Consider the following 24224-nt stretch of genomic DNA (forward strand, 5'->3'; position numbering starts at 1 on the left):
CTTCTGACTTTGCAAATCAATAACGCGGGTTCGATCCCTGCAGAAAGTTTAGAAAAAAAAGTAGTCATATAAGGAGATGTGGTGATGTCCGAAATAGCTGCTATAACTTCTACCGCTTAAGATTGTTGTTTTTTCCATTTTTCCTAACAAACAAATCGTGGTACAAAGCTCAATAACACTATTGAAATATCGCAACATTTTCAATTCGTGTAAAAAAATAAATTTTTTCTACATGATTGTTTGTATTTGTCAAATTATAGTGTACACTAGGGTGCCCATCGAAATGCTCTTTTTGGAAATTTCCAGACCCTACCCCATAATTTTATTCGTTTTATGAAAAATATTATTGCCTGTTTTTATAAATTTTTTAAAGGTCATTTAGAGGTCGCGACCTGTCGATTTAGGTCAGAAAATACGATTTTGTAGATGTATGAGTTTTTGAATAACTATTTTAGATTCGATTTCAAAGGTCGAATATGATCTGGGAAGAGGATATAGGCTTTTAAGATGGTATATAATAAATAATCTATTGTCGGACTTGGCTTGTTGGAATTTTTTATCGGGTAAAATAATAAACCCATATTTCTCTTAATTTTTAAATTTTGACCATCGATAATTTCCACAATTTCGACATATGCAGTACTATCTAAATTAAATCTATTTTTAAATAAACTGATAGCTCATTTATTGCAATCGCATACAAATTGCCGAAGTTAGGCGATTGTCCTTAAATACGGCCCTGAATTTACTTCGAACTTCGTCCCGCCCAAAATTAATTTTTTTACTGAAATATTTTGGTCCAATATTTTCACCAAAAATTCGCGNGGCGCTTCTGACTTTGCAAATCAATAACGCGGGTTCGATCCCTGCAGAAAGTTTAGAAAAAAAAGTAGTCATATAAGGAGATGTGGTGATGTCCGAAATAGCTGCTATAACTTCTACCGCTTAAGATTGTTGTTTTTTCCATTTTTCCTAACAAACAAATCGTGGTACAAAGCTCAATAACACTATTGAAATATCGCAACATTTTCAATTCGTGTAAAAAAATAAATTTTTTCTACATGATTGTTTGTATTTGTCAAATTATAGTGTACACTAGGGTGCCCATCGAAATGCTCTTTTTGGAAATTTCCAGACCCTACCCCATAATTTTATTCGTTTTATGAAAAATATTATTGCCTGTTTTTATAAATTTTTTAAAGGTCATTTAGAGGTCGCGACCTGTCGATTTAGGTCAGAAAATACGATTTTGTAGATGTATGAGTTTTTGAATAACTATTTTAGATTCGATTTCAAAGGTCGAATATGATCTGGGAAGAGGATATAGGCTTTTAAGATGGTATATAATAAATAATCTATTGTCGGACTTGGCTTGTTGGAATTTTTTATCGGGTAAAATAATAAACCCATATTTCTCTTAATTTTTAAATTTTGACCATCGATAATTTCCACAATTTCGACATATGCAGTACTATCTAAATTAAATCTATTTTTAAATAAACTGATAGCTCATTTATTGCAATCGCATACAAATTGCCGAAGTTAGGCGATTGTCCTTAAATACGGCCCTGAATTTACTTCGAACTTCGTCCCGCCCAAAATTAATTTTTTTACTGAAATATTTTGGTCCAATATTTTCACCAAAAATTCGCGTTCACGATTTCTAGTGATACATTTATCTGCTAATATTACGGTTTGGTGGTTGTCAGAAGGCATATTTCCATTGTCGTCTTTAATAACCTAACGAAAGTGTATGTTCGTGAAGAAGTTCTTGAAATTCTCCAATGATCTGGCGTTTCACAGCACTGTTAATCGCACACCGAAATAGATTTGAAGAACTTTCTCCCATTCACCCCCTGGTAGCAACAATGATCCGGTTGATTCTGTCCTTGAAACTGTATGGTATAGTTGGTTGCAATTTAAAAATTGGTGAGTATCGTTGTTCAACAGAAATCCTATATACAGTACAGACTTATTTCAGTTGCAATACCTTAAAGCTCTTATCAAGGAGCGCAATGGTTCTTATGGTAGATTTAATGCTGGTCATTTGAGATTGACCCTTGGATAACTCAATCCTGGTGTATCAGAATGAAGCTCGCAAATCACGTTCATTGAGCCAATCGGAACACACGTGAGCTCGGCATACTCGGTGGTACAGCATGTCGATGTAATCGGACATTCACCGCACTCTTTCTCACTCGACGATTTTTAGTAATATGTAACTCGACCCCAGCGTCCCCCGGCGGCTGTTTTATTGCAATAGTATTGCCCTTACCGTTACCAATACATAAGTATCTCGAATATAAGGCAGATCGGATTTTAACTAAGATAATTAAAAATAACACGACTCAAACTGGGAATCTGAACTATTTATCCAGAGACCTTACTCCAGCACACACAAAAAATTTCGTTAAAATCGATTCACTCACAAACACAAAAACAGAAATATTATATGTTATGAGGTGCGTTTTTTTCAAGTCTGAGGTGAACTCAGCCGATCCAGAGTCCAGCGAATGTCCCACTAACCCCCACCAAATAAAACACACTATTTTCGTGTATTTACTTCGAACACACACACACACACACGGCGCTACGACTAGAGTGCTTAGTCAAAAGAGAAGGAGAGCGAGAGGAGAGATGACGTTCGTTGTGGTCGTGCGGTCGGGTCGCTAGCAGCACGGCGGATGACTCTCAGGAGCGGCGGAGCAACGGTGAGGGCGCTAGCAGCGCGGCGGGTGACTCTTAGCAACGGTGGGAGCGCTAGCAGCGCGGCGGGTGACTCTTGGCAACAGCGGAGCAACGGTTGAGCAACGGTGAGAGCGCTAGCAGCACGGCGGGTGATTCTCAACAACTGTTGAGCAACGAGGGCGGCCCGACGGGTGATCTTCGGCAGCGGGTGACTTCTAACAGCAACGGGTTGTTCGTACTGGCACTCAGCGGCTCGGCAACCGGTGGAGCGAAGCGACCTAGCAAGACTAGCAAGACTCAGGAACCGTCGCTCCCATAATCGCACTCTAGACGAGTAGGGGCTGGAACGGGTCGGCGGTGTCGGAGGCTCAACCAGCCGGTGACAAATAAGGATGCCTAAAAAGGCGTACAATCCCCGGTCAGACGGCGGGTTGAGTCGTACTTGGTTTTTGCTTGGCCAGTCGGCGACAATTAATGCGCCCGAAGGGACACCATTTAGTCGCGATTGGTTACGCCGAGCTTGGCTTGGCTGGCCGGCAAGACGCTCCTGGAATTCCTTCCTTTCGGCTTCGTGCTGTTGCACGCATGTGGGGTGCTCCCCCCTGATGGTCTCGCTTTTGCTGTTGTCACGTGTTTCGTTTTCGGCAGTGAACTCTCCGCGTAGTGGGCTAACGGTCGCCGCGTCTTTGCTGTGGACTTTTAACTTTCCCCGCGGGTCGTCGTCTGAGCATGGTCTCTCGCGTTCGACGTCGTTGGCGGTGGACGGTGAGCTTTTAGCGGTGACTATTTCTTGCACGGCCAATAGCGACTGGTGTGTTGCAGCAGTGGCCCGTGGAAAATCTGAACACGCTGAATTCGTGGTTTGTTCGGTGGCCACGGCGTACTCTCAAATGGCGGTCGCCATCGTCGGATGCGTTTTGGCTCATCTGGTGGAGCTGGGTGGAGCTTTCGGCGGCTCATCACAGCGGCATGTCTGACGTGACTGGGGAAAGAATCTGGAAATGATAAGATGGAGAGCGGGTTTCGGTCGTTATGTCGCTGCGGCTTCGGTAGTTGGTTGGTTGTTTATGTGGTGAATGGTTTTAGGTCCTGCAGGTGTGCGTGCGCTGGTTGTTTGTCGGGCCGCTCGGGGTTGCCGAGTTTCACGGTGTTGGTAGATATGTACTTGGCGACTATGTATGGGCCTGAGAATTTTGGAGCAAGCTTCTGTGCATAGTTGTCGGCAGCAGAGGAGAGTGAGTGATCTCGCTTCATAACCTTCTCTCCCACCTTAGGTTTCCACGGCCGTCTGCGCAGGTCATAGTATATTTTCTGCTGCTTGGCTGCCGCGGTGAGGTGCCCATTTATCTCTGTCCATAACTCGGTGATGGCTGGAGGTGCTGCGGGGTGCTCTTCAGGTACTGCCCCTTCGGAGCGTATCTGCCGTGGCGCTGCTGTATTGCGCCCGAAGTTTATCTCCGCGGCGGAAGCTTGCGTGGATTCGTGCTGAGCCGTGTTTATAGCGAAGGCGATCTGGGGGAGCTCCTGGTCCCAGGTGCGGTGATCTGTCTTTGAGCGCTGGGCTATCATGGTTTTTATTACTCGATTGGTTCGCTCGGTCGGGTTTTCGTGGGGGGCGTATGCTGCGGTGAATTTATATTCTATGCGATGTTCGCCGAGGAATGCTGCTAGCGCTTTGCCCACGAATTGTTTCCTGTTGTCGCTGAGAAAGACGGCGGGGCAGCCGAACCTGCAGATGACTCTCTCCTGGAGTGCTTTGATGACGTTTGCGGCGGTTGCTTGGCGCACGGGGACTAGTTCAACCCATTTGGAGAACTTGTCGACCAGGACGAGGAGGCACGTGTTTCCATGTTTGGAGCGCGGTAGCGGTCCGACGAAGTCGGCCGTGACGATCTCCCATGGCCGTGAGCACTACATGGTGGCCATCAATCCTGCTGGGTGTCTTTGTTCTACCTTATACTCGGCGCAGGGCAGGCATCTTCGCACGTGCTTGAGTACGTCGCGGTACATCCCAGGCCAGTAGTAATTCTGCTGCGCTTGGAGAATTTGTTGCGCGGCGCGATGTGGCGGAACAGTCTATTGTCGATAACTTGGTAGTCCGGGTTGTGGCTGGGTTGTTGCTGAACCACCTTCAGTTTCCTCTCGTACCAATCGCCGGTGCTGGTTTCTACGGTGTGGAGCGTGTCTGCTCCATCATCGGTAGTTGTTAGCGGGCATCGCGAGAGTGCTTCTGCTACTATGTTCAGTGCTCCCTTACGGTATTCGATGTCAAAATTATACTGCTGGAGTTCGAGCGCCCATCTCGCCAGTCGTCCGGATGGGTTCTGCAGCGAGTGTAGCCACTTCAGCGAGTGATGGTCGGTGATTAGGGTGAAGTGGTATCCTTCCAGGTACGGTCTCATCTTGCGCATCCTCCATAGCACAGCGAGGCACTCCTGTTCGGTGGCTGAGTAACGCTTCTCCAGGTCGTTTAGGCTTCGGCTGGCGTACGCCACGACTCCCTCGTGGTCGCAGTGGCGCTCGTGAGCTTCTCTTTTACAGGTCTATTCTGCGCTGGTAATAAAAAGTTTGTAACCGGTAAATAAAGTTCCTGGCAATTTTTAAACCCTTTTCGCATTCTGTATACTCTTGTAACCGGTAAATTTTGTTACCATCTCATAAGCTGGTAACAAATTATTGCCCCGTGAAATATGCAATGCCAGGATTTGCACAATTCTTCATAGCTGAATTGCTGAATATTTTAACTGCATTACCAACGTACCCAGAATCGCGGTGACAAAAACTGGTAACATTTTTTGGTAATACAATTTTCCGGTTACAAAATCTTCGGTAACGTGCAGAATAGACCTGTTAATGTCAGGAATGCGTGGTGTGGAATGATTGTGGTGTGCCCCATACCCAAGCCTGGCCTTTCTTCAGCAGTTGGTTGAGTGGTGCTGAAAGCGTGGAAAAATCGGCGACGGAGCGGCGGTACCATGATGCGAGACCGAGGAATCGACGAAGCTCTCGGATGNCAGGAATGCGTGGTGTGGAATGATTGTGGTGTGCCCCATACCCAAGCCTGGCCTTTCTTCAGCAGTTGGTTGAGTGGTGCTGAAAGCGTGGAAAAATCGGCGACGGAGCGGCGGTACCATGATGCGAGACCGAGGAATCGACGAAGCTCTCGGATGTTCTGAGCCGCTGGCATTTCTCGTACGGCGGATATTTTTGCAGGATCAGTGTGTATGCCCTCGGAGCTAACGATGTGGCCGAAGTAGTGGAGCTTCTGGTGCACAAAGCTACACTTGTCGAAGTTCACCTGCATCCTCTTACTCTGGAGTCGTTCGAACACTTCTCGTATGTTGCTCATGTGCTCGTCGAAGGTGTCTCCTAGGACAATGATGTCGTCTAGAACGCGAATACCTTCGGCTGGGGTTCCGGACCGAGAATCGCGTCGAGAGCGCGCTGGAATGTCGCTAGAACGGAGTGTAACCCGAACGGCATGACTTTTCACTGGAACAACCCCGCCCTGGGACGGTGAAGGCGGTATATGGCCGTGATCCTTTGGCTAGGGGTATCTGCCAGTAGCCGTTTTTAAAATCAATTGTGGATATGTACTTCGCTTCTCTGAGTTGGTCGAGGATTGCTCCAATCTGGGGAAGTGGGCTGGCGGCGTTGAGTTGGCGGTAGTCTATGCACATCCTCCAGCTTCCTTGCTTCTTACGAATTAGGACAATCGGTGAGCTGTACGCGCCCTTTGATGGTTCGATCCGCTGCCAGCAGCTCATTGACTTCAGCATTGATCACCTGTTGCATAGCCGGGTTGCGGGGGTAGTAGCGCTGCTTCAGCGGCCGGTTGTGTTTGAGGGTGATCACATGCTCGGCGGCGGTACTGGGTCCGGTGATTCCGCTGAAGGTCTTCTTGTGGTGTATCAGGAATTTGGCCAGCTGGTTATTCTGCTCCTTGCTCAGGTGTTCTCTCTCGGTCAGAGCGTACAGCTGGGGTGGTGTATCTATTGTTCGCGGGATGGCTGCCGGAAGTGATTGTCCATCTAGCAAGTGTTGTTGTCGCTCGCTCGTTAAACATTATTCTTACTGGATAAGTGTACAAGCTGGAGACGCATGTGTGATCGGCCAGTTGTACGTTTCGGTGAGTAGGTTGATGCTGGAATTTCCTCTCTTCTAGGTGTTGACGTAAGGACTCGTCGATGGAGGTGAGCGTTGCGCCGGTGTCTAATAGCGCTCGTACGCTCTTACCTTCTACGCTTACATCGATATAGTAGCGACCATCTACTTTTCCTCCTGGTTGAGTGGTAGCATCCAAAGGGGCGGCGAGAGGACGTTATCTCGGCCGCACCTAGAGCAGAACAGTCTTTTCGTCCTTTGGCATCGGAAGCGGAGGTGCCCGCGTCCTTTGCACCGCCAGCAGGATTCCTCTCTGCTGTACCTCTGTTCTAGAGGAGCTAGTCTGTGTACTGCCTCTCTGCCATTTCTGGCCTCCTCGCCCTTCAGAAGCTCAAATTCGTCAGTGAGATCCATCAGCTCCTCGATCGACTTGAACTCTCCCCGCATGACAAAAAGGCGATATTCCACGCGCAAGCCATCATAGATGCGCTCCAGGTGATCATCTCCGCACATAGTCGGGTGTTGGCGTATCAGCGTTTGTAGTGCCAAGATATAATCTTTGGCTTTCTCTCGGCTCTGTTGGCGTCGCTACCGAATGGCTTCTCCCAGCTGGCTCATGTGTCGCCTGGGGAGGAAGAACCGCTCGACTTCTACACGGAATGCTGCCCACGAGTGGATTTATAGCTTTCGCACGCGGAACCATTGGAGGGCTTTCTAGCGCAGCACTTCAGGTAGGGTTGGGAGGAGGTCGTCCATTGGGATGCGGTAGCACTCGGCTAGTTCTTCGATTCTCTCCAGGAAGTCGTGTAGCGCGTCGCCTCCTGCAAAGTGTCCGTCCCATCGACGGACAGTATTCATCAGCTCAGCATCGCTGCTCTCATTACGCTTGGATGCTTTACTGGCCTGTCCTCTTCTGCTTTGACCTCTTCTTCTAGGTCTCTCAGTAAATCCTCTGTTGACTTGCGGTACCGCTTTGCTTTTACATATGCGCTAAGCGCGTTGCGCAGGTCGGCAACTGTTTATCCCTCTACGAAAATTCGGTGTCGCTTGCACTCTTCTATCAATTTCTCCTTCTTTAGCAGGTATATCCAGCTGAGGGAGTAAATGTTTAGCGTATTCATTTTGCTCTGGCTGGCGCGTGTGTCATCTGTTGGTTGTGGTGTGTTCGGCGAGCCCGCTTCCGCAGTGTTCGTGCTTGTAAAATTTTTTGCACATGCGCCTGCAGAGCTGGGTCCCTGCTCGGGCGCCATTTATGAGGTGGGTTTTGTCAAAGGCTGAGGTGAACTCAGCCGATCCAGAGGCCAGCGAAGGTCCCACTAACCTCCACCAAATAAAACACACTATTTTGATGTATTTACTTCGAGCACACACACACGGCGCTAGGACTAGAGTGCTTAGCAACCTTATGTCCGAAGAGAGGGAGGGCGAGAGGGAGAAATGACGTTCATTGTGGTCGTGCGGTCGGGTCGGAGTGGATGACGGCGAGAGCGCTAGCAGCATTTTTTATGAGTATGCGATTAATTTCGTGTGAGAGGTGCCACGCCCCCTTTTCCAATAGCTCCAATTTTTCTCCAACAGTATGCGATTGATTTCATATATATCCCTACCAAGCTCCAGTACTCTACCATGAAAGATATGCGGCTTGAAGAATTCGGTTTTCCAATAATATCAATTTTTCCGTGAGTATGCGATTGATTTCATATATTTCAAAATATACATAAAAATGTCATACAAATCGGTCAAGCCGTCTCGGAGGAGCTAACCACAAATACCGTGACATGAGATTTTATTCAAATGGTGGCAACCCTATGCACATTTTTTTCTGTTTTAATTGTTTTCATACATTCGCAGTGGAATAGCATTATTGCAGCTTATTTAAGTTATTATTTTTTTTAAACCGGAATACATTTTCATATATAAAGATTTTATCGAATGGTGGCAACCCTATAAAATTTTTTTCTGTATTAAATTTTTTATGCATTCTCAGTGAAATATAGTTATTGCGCTTTTTTTTAATTTAATTTTTTTTTGTTTTGATATTTCAAATATCTGGAAACACCGGGTTCTAATTTTTTTCTTTACAAACCTTCTACAGACAGAGAGAAATAAAATGAAATAAAAACGAAGCAAATCCGGCGAGCCGTTCTTGAGTTATGCGGTAACACACGAACTGCAATTCATTTTTATATGTAAAGATTTTTTTCGAGTGGTGGCAACCCTATTAATTTTTTTATTTTTGCTATATTTGTTTATACATTCTCAGTAAAGTACATTATTGTGGCTTATGTAAATTTAACTATTATTATTATTTTTTTAATATGTGGCAACACCGGTTTTCCAATTTTTCTTTACATTCATTTTACGGACAGAAATACACAAAATGAAATAAAGGCGAAGCAAATCCCTTCAGCCGTTCTTGAGTTATGCGACAACCCACGAAAGCAAGCCGTTTGTACATATAATTTTTTTTCGAAGGGTGGCAACCCTACCGAAATTTTTTACTGAATTGACTTTTTTATACATTCTCAGTGAAATAACATTATAGCGGCTTATTTTAAATTAATTTATCTGGCAACACCATTTTTCCAATTTCCTCTTCGCAAACCTTCTACGGATAGAAAGACATAAAATGAAATAAAAACGAAGCAAATCCCTTGATCCGTTCTTGAGTTATGCGATAACACACGAACAGCGACTAATTTTTAACCGACTTCCAAAAAAGGAGGAGGTTATCAGTTCGTCGGAATCTTTTTTTTTTTTTTTTATGTATGTTACCGCATAACTTTGCACCACGTCAACCGATTTTCTTTTTGCAACGGAAAGGGAGTGTCTCAGAGGTGGTTACATACTAATTTGGTCTAGATCCGATCATTGGATCATGAAATATATAGATATATATATATTTCTTTAAGTCGGTTTTTTTTGCTAAAAATTACTTGTTATATATAAATATGTACCTGTGGAGTATACACACTATCTGCACTGCTCTTAGTTACTCTTACGTTCTCTTTAACATGTGTATAAGTTATTTACTTTGTAACCGATGTACCTAAGTACAAACATGAAGTGAAGCAATAAAGCAGCGGCAAAAATAACTGACCTACCTAGCTACATTAGTAATAGGAGATTACTACGAATTTCAAGATGCCGGATTCCAACCAATCCATGCCTGCGGTAACACTGGGAAGCAGCAGCTTTACAATGCGTTCTTCAGATCCATTTACTTTCAATAACCCTGCGGAATGGCCTAGGTGGCAGCGACGGTTTGAGAGATTTAGAATAGCGTATAAACTCGACAAAGCTTTGGGAAAGGAGCAAATACACACGCTGATTTACTTAATGGGGGACCAGGCGGATAACATTTTCTTATCTTTTCCCTTATCGTCAGCAAACGAAGAAAACTATTCTGAGGTAATGCGAGCCTTTATAAATCTTTTTGTCATCAAAACCAACGTCATCTATGAGCGGGCTAAGTTTAACCTTTGAAGTCAACTTGAAGGTGAGCTTATAGAAGACTTCATTACTGATTTGTACATACTTTCCGAAAAACTGTAATTACGGTGCCCTGCGCGATGAAATGATTCACGAAAAGATTGTTGTTGGAGTGCGCGACCGCCGATTGTCCGAAAAACTGCAGCTATTGACCGATTTGACATTGGAAAAAGCTATCACCGAAGTAAGACAACACCAAGCAGTGAGAAAACAACAGGTAGATCTCATCAACTCTTCTATACATAGACTCGGCGCAGAGTCAAACATACCAAAAAAGATAAAGATAACACAGGAAGTAAGAAGCCGCAGATCAAATATATTTGGGGTGGCTCTCAGCCGTGAAGCAGAACAATTGTCCGGCGAAGGGGAAGAAGTGTAACAAATGTCACAAATTGAATCAATTCGCAAGTGTATGTAGGTCAAACTAAATGAAAAATATACACAGAATCAACCATTTCATGATTTAACTTCGGTTAAAAATGAATTTTTGGGAATGCTCTCTGTGAATAGCATAAGCGAGCTCCACACTTGGTAAGTGGGAATATATGTAAATCAAGTTAATCTTAATTTTATGATAGACACTGGTTCGCCAATTGACGCGATTTCATACGAAACTTACACAAACAAGTTCTCTAAGCCAAAGCTACACAGGTCCGACAAAGCTTATTCGGGACCAGACGGAAAAACTCTACTGGTAAAGGGAATTTTTCAAGCAGCCATAAAATTTCAGCAAAATAAAATAAAAAGCAACATTTATGTCATCGAAGGGCTGTAGAAACATTTGCTAAGCTTGGATACGAGTATGAGGTTACGGTTGGCTACAAAAAATGCAATTGCATACATAGACGGCGAAGATCGTACACTTAACACTAAAATCCACAGTTGGTATAGCGAAGGCGTTTCCATCTCTTTTCAATGGGCTCAGTTGTTTGAAAGACTTCGAATGTAACATCAAACTAAAAAATTACGTAATGCCTTTTCAGATTTTTGCAGTACGTAGGGTACCCGTAGCGGTTCACGATGCTGTGAAGTCGAAACTAGACGAAATGCTTAAAGTGAAGGTAATAAAAGAAGTAGACGAGCGCACACCCTGGTGCTCCCCAATGGTAATTACTACCAAAAGTAATGGCGATATTCGACTCTGCGCCGACCTAACTAAGCTAAATGCAGGCGTTGAGAGGGAAATACACCCAATGCCGGTAGCCGACCATTCTTTAGCACAACTAGCAGGGGCAAAACATTTCTCCAATTGGACGCCAACTCGGGGTTTTGGCAAGTTAAATTAAACGTGGCATCACAATTATTGACGACGTTTTTAACACCGTTTGGTAGGTACCGTACTTTGAGAATGCCTTTTGGCATTTCTTCCGCACCGGAGATTTATCAAAAACGAATGCAATATATACTGCGCGATATCAAGGGTGCCAAAATTGATGATATTCAAGTCTTCGGCTCCGACTCCAAATCGCACGATGATATTTTACGTCGAGTTTCAAGCAGATTAAAAGAGAATGGCGCTACATTGAACAGGGAAAAGTGTGAAATCGGTACTAGTCCCTGAAGTGTTTATGTCATGTCGTCGACGCGCGGGGAATTCGTCCAAACAGTTCAAAGATATCGGCCATCGAGAAATATCCAACACCAACAACGGTTACTGAGTTGAGAAGATTCCTTGGAAAGGTCAATTTCCCTGGTAAGTTCGTTACACACCTGTCAGATTTGACGCAAGCGCTCAATGAGCTACTACGTAGCACGACAGAATTCCAATGGGGAAGGAGCCAGGAAATATCATTCCGATCGCTGAGAGAGATGCTTATCCAAACGCCGGTTCTCAAGCTTTTCGCTCCGTCGTAAACTATTCTTTCGACCGACGCATCATCCTACGGCCTGGGAGCAGTTTTGCTACAAATCGACGAAGGGGACATACTGCGTCCAATAGCGTACGCGTCAAGATCACTCTCGCCGGCAGAACGAGGCTATGTATAGATAGAGAAGGAGGCGTTAGCGATTACTTGGGCGGCAGTGGTAAAATTTCCAGAGCTACTCACGGGAATTAAGTTCAGCATAGAGACCGACCAAAACCCTTTAATAGCCATCTTTATGTCGAAAAATTTGGACGAGCTCACACCAATCCTACAAAGATTCAAGTTCCTGCGGAGCTTCGCCAAGAAGTTTTAGATAAGATATACGCCGGTCATTTGGTAATTGTCAAATGTAGGACTAGGGCTAAACAATCTATTTGGTGGCCAGGCTGTGGAAACGATATCGAAAACCATATAAGAAAATGCTCCATCTGCATCGAAAATACCACACTTCGACATGAAAACTCGATGAGCACCGAGACACCGGAGCGACCTTGGCAAATCATAGGGATCGACTTATTTTTACACAGTTCCAGCCGCTACATAATCGTCAGCGACTATTTCTCGCGATATCCAGAGATAGCCAAACTTCAAAACCGTCAGATCGGATAACGGACCACCGTTCCAGCGTGTTAATCCATCAGCTTTCGCGGAGTTCGCCAGACAATGGGGGTTTCAACACATAACCTCATCACCACGTTACCCGCAAAGCAATGGCTTCATTGAGTCTTCAGTGAAAACTGTAAAGTCCCTGTTGAAGAAGAATAAGGACCAGTGTTGCCGTTTTAATACAAATGTATCCAAATGGATACATTTTAGCCTTAAATAATGCGGGATAGTTCTTTTTCTGGCTCAGTACAAATTTAGATACATTTTCATATGAGTTCAAACCAATATTTCTGTAACATTTATTTACAATTAGTTATGATTCAAAATTATTATTAACTTGTTTTAAAAAAAGGTGGCATCTTGTCACCCAAAAAGCCGCTTTACCTATAGGTTGGCAACATTGCTTCATATTAAACTGAGCAACCATTTTGATTTTGAGCGTCATTCCATTGTAAAATTGCAAAGCATATGTTTTATAAATTTTTAATTCAGAAGTAGATACGCTTGCTTGCGATTTTTTTCAGCAATATTAATGGACAGGCAAGTATTCTTGTGATAGCTAAAGCATTACTATTATGAAATATCATTCATTGGTATTTAGAATTTTTCAGGTTTGTTAAAATAACTAAAAACACTTGTGTGAGCAACGAAGTCATAAGTTCGTCCGAGTTCGAAGAAGGGTAAGCTAATTTTAAATATGTGCTAATGTAACAGTTCAATAGTAATAATACCACTTTTTTGTTTTTAGACCGCATCCATCCTCCTCAAAAAAGCGCAAACGTTATTTTCGATAGCAATGGCTGAGGATGTTCCCATGGCTCGAGCAGAGGCAAGACAAAGCATATTGCGTTTTATGTGAGAAATTTTTGTGTAATTTAGCACCTCATTTGCGTCGACATGAAGAGACACCGTTGCACAAGACAAATCTTCAGGCGAAAAAGGATCAGGCACGTGTGGACGACATACGGACTGCAGAGATTTTTTAGTGATGTTTGTACTGGCTCACCATTTGCCCATATCAATTTTTGATCATTTGCCTGACCTGTTCGCAAAATGTTTTCCGAATTCAAAAATTGCGACGTGCATAAAATGCAAGCGAACTAAAGCATCCTACATTATTAAAGACACGTTATCGGCCCAAGCAAAAAGTAATGGCGCTTTCATTTCTACCGAAAAAAGTTACCTTCTCATTGCCCTCTAAGCACAAAACCTAAGAAGCGGGCAATGAAAAGACAACATTGTTTGTAGAAACGAAAACGCCATAAAGTAAGTGGGACTTTAAAAGTACACAAATTTTCATTGATTGTAGATGAAACAACTGATGTGAGTACATGTAAAGCGTTAACTTTAGTTGCGAGATATTTCGATAAATTGCAACAGAAAACTGCAGATATTTTTTTTTGGTCTCATCCATTTAAAATCGGGCTCAGCTGAGTCCATATTTCTGGCCATTCAAAACCATATTTTAAGCCTCAACATACCATTCGAAAACGTTATTGGATTGGCAACTGACAATGCAAGTGTTATGACTGGGGAATTAACTGGACTTTTTTCGAGGTTCAAATAAGTTAATCACAATATTTTTTTGATGAGGTGTGTCTGCCACTCGCTGCATTTATGTGCGTCACGCGGTTGCAAAATGCTACCATTAGACATCGAGAAATTCGCTCGAGAAGTGTACGCATTTTTCGCTCATAGTGCAAAACGAAAAGAAGAATTCAAAGAATTTCAGGACTATTCTGGAGTTAAAAATCTGAATATTCTTAATCTGCCACACAGTTTTGCTTGACTTAAAATTAATAAAGAATGACCGTGGAAACACAATGCCGGCGAACGGCGAACTCACCACAGCGAAATTGCCGCTGTCAAAATTAGAACACCCGCCGGTATATGAAATTTAACACAGCCAATGCGAAATGCCTAGTTCGCTCGGCGGCGTTTCGTGGCGATAGATTTAATTCTATCGCCACTGCTGGGCGAATGCGGCAGTGCTTGCCAAAGGTGGCCGCAGTTTTTTTTTGTTTCAAAGTTTTAGAAGAAAACAACAAATTGACAGGAATATTTTGTGTTGGTTTGAAAATATAATAATTGATTATTTTAATCTGGCTTAAAATAAGATGATTTATAAAAATTTGTCTTTGTTTTATATATATATTCTTATTATTTCCCCATTTCTAAATATAGGTTAGTTTTTTTTAAACATGGTAACCGCGACGAAATCAGCTGTTTCTTCGGTTGTTTAGTTTATAGTAGCCAAACAAAATAATGGATATCAACGAGATTCTCATCGAACAAATTAAACAAAATGATTGTTTATTTAACTTATTACATCGCGTATACAAAAATGTGCACAAGAAAATGGAAATATGGGAATCAGTTGCCCAGTCCTTGAATTTGAGCCGGAAGTAGACATGAATTTACATGTGTATGTACATATATACAAGTGATTTGCATGAGATAAGTATTAGGCCTGCTCCAGGTACTCCAGGATTTACAGGAAACCCTGTTCCGCCTTTAATAAACTTTATGGAAGGTGGCGTACGGGAACAGTTTCTTGTAAAAACCTGCAAATCGTTAAGTAGCTGGAACATACTTATTAATAAACAATATTTCTACTAGCGGATGCATGTCGCAAGCGCTGGAATCGGCTCCGAGATATGTACATATAATGGGCTGTTTTTGCTTACGCGTAAAAGCACATTTAGCGCATTTAGCTCTAAATGCTACTCTAAATTTACATTTATCCATACAAAATTCGTCACCTAAATGCAACTCTATTTTTGCATTAAGAATCTAAATGCCAAAAGCAACCCTGTGATCTTCCAAAATTTCCACGATTCGAACATGGTTTAATGAGAAAATGTGGCAACATTGCTTTTTCGCGTATGCAGTTGCTAGCTGCGTTTCAGTGATCGCGGATCGAGATTTAATTTATTATTTTACATTATTTTGAAAAAGAAAAGTTGCACGAATTCAACATCGATATGAAACTGATAGATATCCGGCTCAATTAGTGATCAACTCTGGGTTTTTTCCTATTTAATTGAGGATATTTCAATTGATAGCACCGACAAATGAAAATATACACAAACAAATTTTCGGGTATGGTTAAAACAATTAAAGTTTTTGTATTGAACTTTTTGTTTAAAATTTCTTTTTCCCTTTTCAGTAGGGTTTTTTGCACATTATCTTCTGTGCGAATTGATCGTGATAGATACGGATCTGAATAAGCGACAGGAACACGGCCGTTTGTCAAAAGCATACGGTTTCGAACTCGCGTAAATGTACATTTGCTAAATGCGATAGCATGAACGTTCTTCGAAAAAATATGTTCGAAAGTGCTAAATGTTGCATTTTAAATGCAGCTAAAACGCTGCATAAGAAACGAAAGCGTTCTGAGCTCCTTGCGTCTGGAAGTGGCGCTCCCAATCCTGTTAAAAGATGGAAATATATGGAAATGCTAACATTTTTGGACAACTACACTGATTCTAGACCGTAAGTATGCGCTTACTATAAATAGTGTTGTTTAAAGCATCCGTATATATACATACATACATAAGTAAATACATAAGTACATACACACTTATGTACATACATTCATTTCCAACCCACGGTTGTGCACATTGGGTATTCTTATGTATGTACTGTGATATGATATGAAAAATATGGAATCTCTTTTTAAAATACATGAAAACTGCCTATTATTCAATTAAGGCCTTTTTTGGGTACGGTTTAGTTATTTGTACAACGATTATGGGGAGTGGTGACTTTTCATAAAGATCGGTCCATCCTCTTTCGTTTAGGCGGGCGGATTTGGGGGCCACGCCCTGCCCCCTCCGCCACCCACCCCTAAATCGTTGTACAAATAACTAAACTTTCCCCCCTTGTTTGTGTTCTTTGTATTTTTTGTAGAACGGTGGGAAATGTTGAATGGGATATTGTGTACGAAGACTTGTGGATTGCTCCATGTCTACAATCGTGGATGAAGATGAAAGTGAGGACCCTCCGCCAAGAAAAGTTGTGATAAAGAAACAGGTAGACACCGAAGTAACCTCGGCTTTTAAGGAAGCAATGAAACAATGATCAGAAAGCGTACAAAAATTAACTAGTATTCCTTGCGAACAAGAAAAACAACGCGATTCAACATCACTTTTGTTTGAAAACCTGGCAAAAAAATTTCCAATGCCAATATATCCCAAGAAAATTTGCGCATTATTGAATGCAAAATTTTTGCTTTAGTTTATAAAGAACTAAAAGAGTCAAGTGATTAATTAATTAAAGACGATACTTTTTGTAATAAAAATTGGTTGTCCAAGTACAAATGGATGTATAACATCTAATATTTATTGAATGATTATGTAACATTAACAATTAAAATATAACATCTAATATGTATTGAATTAAATGTACTTACATACAGCCTGCGATAAAACGATAGCACCTTAACATTTTGACCAGTTTAGACTATTTTTTTTTTGTTTCTTTTTTTAATGTTAAATAATTTTTTATAAAAGTTCTTAGAAGCTATAAAACTGTATACTTAACATTTTTCTAGAAATTCTAATAAAGCTTCGAATTTTCATGAAACTGGAATTTTTATAATTTTCGCACAAAGTTTGAAATTTGGATTAGTATGGCTTCTAAGAACTTTTATAAAAAAACTATTTAATATTAAAAAAAGAAACAAAAGAAAAATAGTCTAAACTGGTCAAAATGTTAAGGTGCAATCGTTTTATCACAGGCTTTATATATTTGAAATTAGTACAAAATTGGAAAAAGCTAAGTTTTGCCTTTTTTCCTCTTTTGTGTTCAAGTACAAATCGATGTATAACATCTAAAATGAATTCAATTAAACTTATAATAATAATAGAAATAAGTAAAAGATAAACACGGTCAGCTTGGGTAATGTTTAAGTCAAACGTTGTTACTCATCAAATATTACTAAAAATTGTTATTATTACATCATAATCAAGTGATTTGTTTTACGAAAAATTAAGGATAGTCGAAGCATCTCTTGAATCCTTCAATGGAAAATTACAATTTTCAGCTCAAATCACTTGAATAAGAGTCTGAAGAAATATTGGAGAGGCAAGAACGTTTGGGGTAAACCTTATTGAAGGGCACCGTCTACATATGTGTACATTTTCGGTCAAAATAATAGTAACAAAATTCAGAGCAGTGTTGCTAGACACTTATGTTTATTTATTTATTTTTAATAATTTTCATTTTAATTATAGTTCGATCTATAACAGGGACTACTCGTGGTTTCTGTTATAGATCGAACTATAATTTAAATAAAAGTTATTAAAAGCAAATAAATAAACATAAGTGTCTAGCAACACTGCTCTGAATTTTGTTACTATTATTTTGGCCGAAAATGTACACATATGTAGACGGTGCCCTTCAATAAGGTTTACCCCAAACGTTCTTGCCTCTCCAATATTTCTTCAGACTCTTATTCAAGTGATTTGAGCTGAAAATTGTAATTTTCCATTGAAGGATTCAAGAGATGCTTCGACTATCCTTAATTTTTCGTAAAACAAATCACTTGATTATGATGTAATAATAACAATTTTTAGTAATATTTGATGAGTAACAACGTTTGACTTAAACATTACCCAAGCTGACCGTGTTTATCTTTTACTTATTTCTATTATTATTATAAGTTTAATTGAATTCATTTTAGATGTTATACATCGATTTGTACTTGAACACAAAAGAGGAAAAAAGGCAAAACTTAACTTTTTCCAATTTTGTACTAATTTCAAATATATAAAGCCTGTGATAAAACGATTGCACCTTAACATTTTGACCAGTTTAGACTATTTTTCTTTTGTTTCTTTTTTTAATATTAAATAGTTTTTTATAAAAGTTCTTAGAAGCCATACTAATCCAAATTTCAAACTTTGTGCGAAAATTATAAAAATTCCAGTTACATGAAAATTCGAAGCTTTATTAGAATTTCTAGAAAAATGTTAAGTATACAGTTTTATAGCTTCTAATACCATGTCCCCACCGGCGCTAACCACGTGGTTATGGCTATTGAGTTGGTTATCCCTATAACCCACTTGATTTAGCGTAGTTTCGCCATATAAAAATTACAGCACTTAACCATTTCACTGAGACGGTTAAAAGCTAACCAACTCGAAACCACGTCGAAAGTCTGATACAACCCTGTGTTTTCCCGCCATCTGTGGGTCATTAGCGTTGAAATGTAAAGAATTCGTTCCCTACTAGTGTTTGGACTCAACTAAAATCAGATTAGATTTATCCGGTTTTTAAAACAAATTGAAATCTACTCCTCTACTCCGCTGGACTTCAAATCTATTCCGTTTTTTTCATTCATGTTATGCCCCTCTTGGGGACGTTTTTTGAGTGTTCACCATCGTTTTCAGTAAAAAAATTGAAAAGTAGCCAAATCTCACTGTTGAAAAGTAACTCTTTCATAGCAATGCGTCAATAAATTAACTTCGTTATTTTTTGACGTATGGCTGTACAAACTGGCGGATGCAGAACTTTACTTAAGTTGTTAAAAAATATATGTAGAATGAAATTTATATAAAGTAGCAAAGGTTTGCCTTAAAAAAAATTAAGTGTTAGATACGTTCTACTTCATAGAAAATGCTAAAAATTACCTAAATATGTAACATATTATCCTTGCATTGCTTCGCGTTCTTATTTTGCATGAATAGAAAATATTTTAGTCAAACAATTAATGTCAGAAACAAAAATAAAAAATTCAATCTAGTACGGAAAATTTGTTTTTGGTCCGATTTTTGCAGCGATTTAGTCCTGAATCGAGGTTTGGTTGTCCGAACACTGTTCTTTACATTTGTACTGTTTTATAAACCTCAAACCGCAGTGTGGACACCAATAGTTAGTGATGTGGTTAAGTTCGATTCGAGATGGTTAACTTTTTGGTGGGGACATGGTATAAGAACTTTTATAAACAATTATTTAACATTAAAAAAAGAAACAAAAAAAAATAGTCTAAACTGTAATGTAAGGACATTTAATTCAATACATATTAGATGTTATATTTTAATTGTTAATGTTACATATTAATTCAATAAATATTAGATGTTATACATCCATTTGTACTTGGAGAACCATTTTTTATTACAAAAAGTACCGTCTTTAATTAATTAACCACTTGACTCTTTTAGTTCTTTATAAACTAAAGCAAAAATTTTGCATTCAATAATGCGCAGATTTTCTTGGGATATATTGGCATTAGAAAATTTTTTTGCCAGGTTTTCAAACAAAAGTGATGTTGAATCGCGTTCTTTTTCTTGTTCGCAAGGAATACTAGCTAATTTTTGTACCGTTTCTGAACATTGTTTCATTGCTTCCTTAAAAGCCGAGGTCACTTCGGTGTCTACCTGTTTCTTTGTCACAACTTTTCTTGGCGGAGGGTCTTCACTTTCATCTTCATCCACGATTGTAGACATGGAGCAATCCACAAGTCTTCGTACACAATATCCGATTCAACATTTCCCACCGTTCTACAAAAAATACAAAGAACACAAACAAGGGGGAAAAGTTTAGTTGTTTGTACAACGATTTAGGGGTGGGTGGCGGAGGGGGCAGGGCGTGGCCCCCAAATCCGCCCGCCTAAACGAAAGAAGATGGACCGATCTTTATGAAAAGTCACCACTCCCCATAATCGTTGTACAAATAACTAAACCGTACCCAAAAAAGGCCTTAATTGAATAATATTTAGGCAGTTTTCATGTATTTTAAAAAGAGATTCCATATTTTTCATATCATATCACAGTACATACATAAGAATACCCAATGTGCACAACCGTGGGTTGGAAATGAATGTATGTACATAAGTATGTATGTACTTATGTATGTATGTATATATACGGATGCTTTAAACAACACTATTTAGAGTAAGCGCATACTTACGGTCTAGAATCAGTGTAGTTGTCCAAAAATGTTAGCATTTCCATATATTTCCATATTTTAACAGGATTGGGAGCGCCACTTCCAGACGCAAGGAGCTCAGAACGCTTTCGTTTCTTATGTGTACATATCTCGTAGCCGTTTCCAGCGCTTGCTACATGCATCCGTTGGTAGAAATATTGTTTATTAATAAGTATGTTCCAGCTACTTCACGATTTGCAGGTTTTGTCAGGAAACTGTTCCCGTACGCCACCTTCCATAAAGTTTATTAAAGGCGGAACAGGGTTTCCTGTAAATCCTGGAGTACCTGGAGCAGGCCTAATACTTATCTCATGCAAATCACTTGTATATATGTACATACACATGTAAATTCATGTCTACTTACCGCTCAAATTCAAGGACTGGGCAACTGATTCCCATATTTCCATTTTCTTGTGCACATTTTTGTATACGCGGTGTGATAAGTTAAATAAACAATCATTTTGTTTAATTTGTTCGATGAGAATCTCGTTGATATCCATTATTTTGTTTGGCTACTATAAACTAAACAACCGAAGAAACAGCTGATTTCGTCGCGGTTACCATGTTTTAAAAAAACTAACCTATATTTAGAAATGGGGAAATAATAGGAATATATATATAAAACAAAGACAAATTTTTATAAATCATCTTATCTTAAGCCAGATTAAAATAATCAATTATTATATTTTCAAACCAACACAAAATATTCCTGTCAATTTGTTGTTTTCTTCTAAAACTTTGAAACAAAAAAGACTGCGGCCACCTTTGGCAAGCACTGCCGCATTCGCCCAGCAGTAGGGACACGAATTTCGATACGATACGATACCATATCGCTACTTTTGGCATTCGGTACCGATATTTTCTACTCGATAGTTTTAAAACGATATTTTTTGGAATCGAGTACCAGGACCCTAGTATCGTATCGAATGTCATAAACTCACATTCCAACACTGAGGGAAAAAAATTTTAGAATTAAAAAAAAAAACGTGCTAAATTGAAAAAATACGCATATGAAAGAGCACCAACCCAACTCGTTTTAAATTTGAGTATATACGTTATAAAATATGTGGTTGTGAAGTGGACAGATGCTTTTTCGTAATTAAAAAATTAATTTTATGTTCCGTCTGATGGGAATTGAACCCGGACCCTCTTGGGGGCAACTAATTGTATCAAGCGTCTTTGCCCACTCAGCTGCAGCCATACATGTAAAGGGTGTTTTCAAATGTTGAGTTTGAATCAACATCACAGCGCGCGATTAGTGCATTTTCCCTGAAGGAAAGATTGGTCCAATCGCTCGAAAAATATAGTCGTAGGTATAGTAGCTTTGTATCTGGACCAAAGATAGTCCAAAAATATAAAGCAATATAATGTAAAAGAGGTGAATTGTACTAAAAGTGGTCCGAATGTAATGCATAAGGTATGAGTTTTGATCTAAAACTGGTTACAATGTCATGCAATAGCGGAAAACGGGTACAATTAACGACTTGCTGATATGTAGGCACTTAGTCAACAAATTTTCATGTGCGACTTTGGCATGCGGAGAAAGTATCCGCTTAGAAAATCTGAGAGCCCCGGTTCGAATCGCAGCTGGCGCAAGTTTTATTTTTGTTTTTTTTCCCCCAAAATTGGTTACAATGTAATGCAGAAGCGGACAATTGGTCCGAGCCTAGGACATTCAATGTTAAATGTAAATAGAATTTTACCAAACTTGGACTAGTTACAATCACTTGCAGTCTAGTTTGTGGTGTGCTCTAAGTCTATTCCGAGATCCTATTTGCGCCAGCTGCGATTCGAACCGGGGTTCTCAGATTTTCTAAGCGGATACTCTCTCTACATCCCAACGCCGCACATGAAAATTCGTTGACTAATGGCCTACATATCAGCAAATCGTTAATCATACCCATTGTGCGCTACTACATGACATTGTAACCAATTTTAGAACCAAACTCGTACCTTATGCATTACATTCGGACCACTTTTAGTACAATTCACCTGTTTTACATTACATTGCTTTAAATTTTTGGACTATCTTTGGTCTAGTTACAAAACTACTATACCTAAGACTATATTTTTCGAGCAATTGGACCAGTCTTTCCTTCAGCGCGCTGTGCATGCCTTGTATACATATACCTTCTTAATTAGATATCAAAAAGCATCCGAGACGTGCAAAACGCCATCTGTGTAGTGAAAAATGCTTCATTTTAGTACGGGAGTATTTGAATTGAATATTTGCATTATATGTACGTACTGAATGTATAATGGAAAAATCCATTTGGTTAAGATTTTGCACTTGATTTAAATATGAACATTTTTAAGCTGTAATTAATGTTTAAGTCAACACCTCACTCTCTACGTGTTGTAATAATAATAAAGTCCGGCGCTTACACAATATGTTAGTGTTTGGCCGAACTTCTCCTCCGATTTGTCGCGTGGCCCTTAATGTTGTGGCACAAAGGGGGTGCCTACAGTTTTATGTCGACTTTGAACGGCGATTGTATTTTATGGGAAGCTGTTTTTCATTGTCAAGGGTTGCGCACTTCTAACCACTACACCCCAGTGGCCTATATGCGAAACCTATATTCAGATAAATTTTTTGGATTTTGGTATCGACATTTGGAATATCGAGTCTTTTTATTCCGATATTAATGGGTACCCGATATTTTTAAAGCGATACTTTAAATGAGTACCATATCGATACTTTCGGTTCGATATCGTGTCCCTACACAGCAGTGGCGATAGAATTAAATCTATCGCCACGAAACGCCGCCGAGCGAACTTCGCATTTCGCATTGGCTGTGTTCAATTTCATATACCGGCGGGTGTTCTAATTTTGACAGCGGCAATTTCGCTGTGGTGAGTTCGCCGGCATTGTGTTTCCACGGTCATTCTTCATTAATTTTAAGTCAGAAAAAGTGCGTTCTGCGACAGCAAAACTGTGTGGCAGACTAAGACTATTCAGCGCAAATTCCACTAGCTCACCGTATAAAGGCTTGTTTAAGGCATCTTTTAAACAACTAATATTTCCCCAAAACGACTCAATGTTATCACCACGTTTTATGTTATTATTGAATTTTAGAGACTGCCACTGTGAAAAAATTTGTTCCTTTTGATTAGGAATGCGGTTTAACAAACTGAGAAATGCGAAACTTGAAGCTTTTTTTAACTGACTTGGGTCAACACATGAAATATTTTTTATATCATTGTTGAAATCACATCTTTTTTTTTATTTGAGTACAAAGTTCTATGTAAAAATGTCTTATATTATATTGACAGTTAACAAATCAGGGCATTCGATTTTTTAAAATAAATTCATGTGCTTCAACACTAATGTGTATTTCGCCAATGGGAAGATATATATTTTCGTCATTGAAATCAATATTTTGAACTTCGGTCTCAAGGTGATCGGTGTTGTTTTCAAGACAGTTATACAGTCTATGTAGGCGATAAGATTCCGACGGGAACTGGACTGGAAAAAGCAAATAAATAAACATAAGTTGCTAGCAACACCGTTCTGAATTTTGGTGCTATTATTTTGAC

General features: G+C 40.1%; 1 protein-coding gene and 1 long non-coding RNA gene across 5 annotated transcripts in view; both read right to left on the reverse strand.

Moving 5' to 3' along the window:
* The window catches only part of emp (epithelial membrane protein), a 281014-nt gene that overhangs the window by 198136 nt on the left and 58654 nt on the right, over positions 1 to 24224 (reverse strand). The gene's annotated exons all lie outside the window — the stretch shown is intronic.
* On the reverse strand, positions 1477 to 15188 carry LOC108358082 (uncharacterized). Its single transcript, XR_001846709.1, has 3 exons — positions 15177 to 15188; positions 14726 to 14727; positions 1477 to 1577 (listed from the first exon to the last, which is right to left on the reverse strand). It is a non-coding gene; the product is annotated as an uncharacterized LOC108358082 (long non-coding RNA).

Source organism: Rhagoletis zephyria, unplaced genomic scaffold, assembly GCF_001687245.7.
Source record: "Rhagoletis zephyria isolate East Lansing unplaced genomic scaffold, Rhagoletis_zephyria_1.1 Rzeph_scaffold_00203, whole genome shotgun sequence".
Taxonomy (NCBI): domain Eukaryota; kingdom Metazoa; phylum Arthropoda; class Insecta; order Diptera; family Tephritidae; genus Rhagoletis; species Rhagoletis zephyria.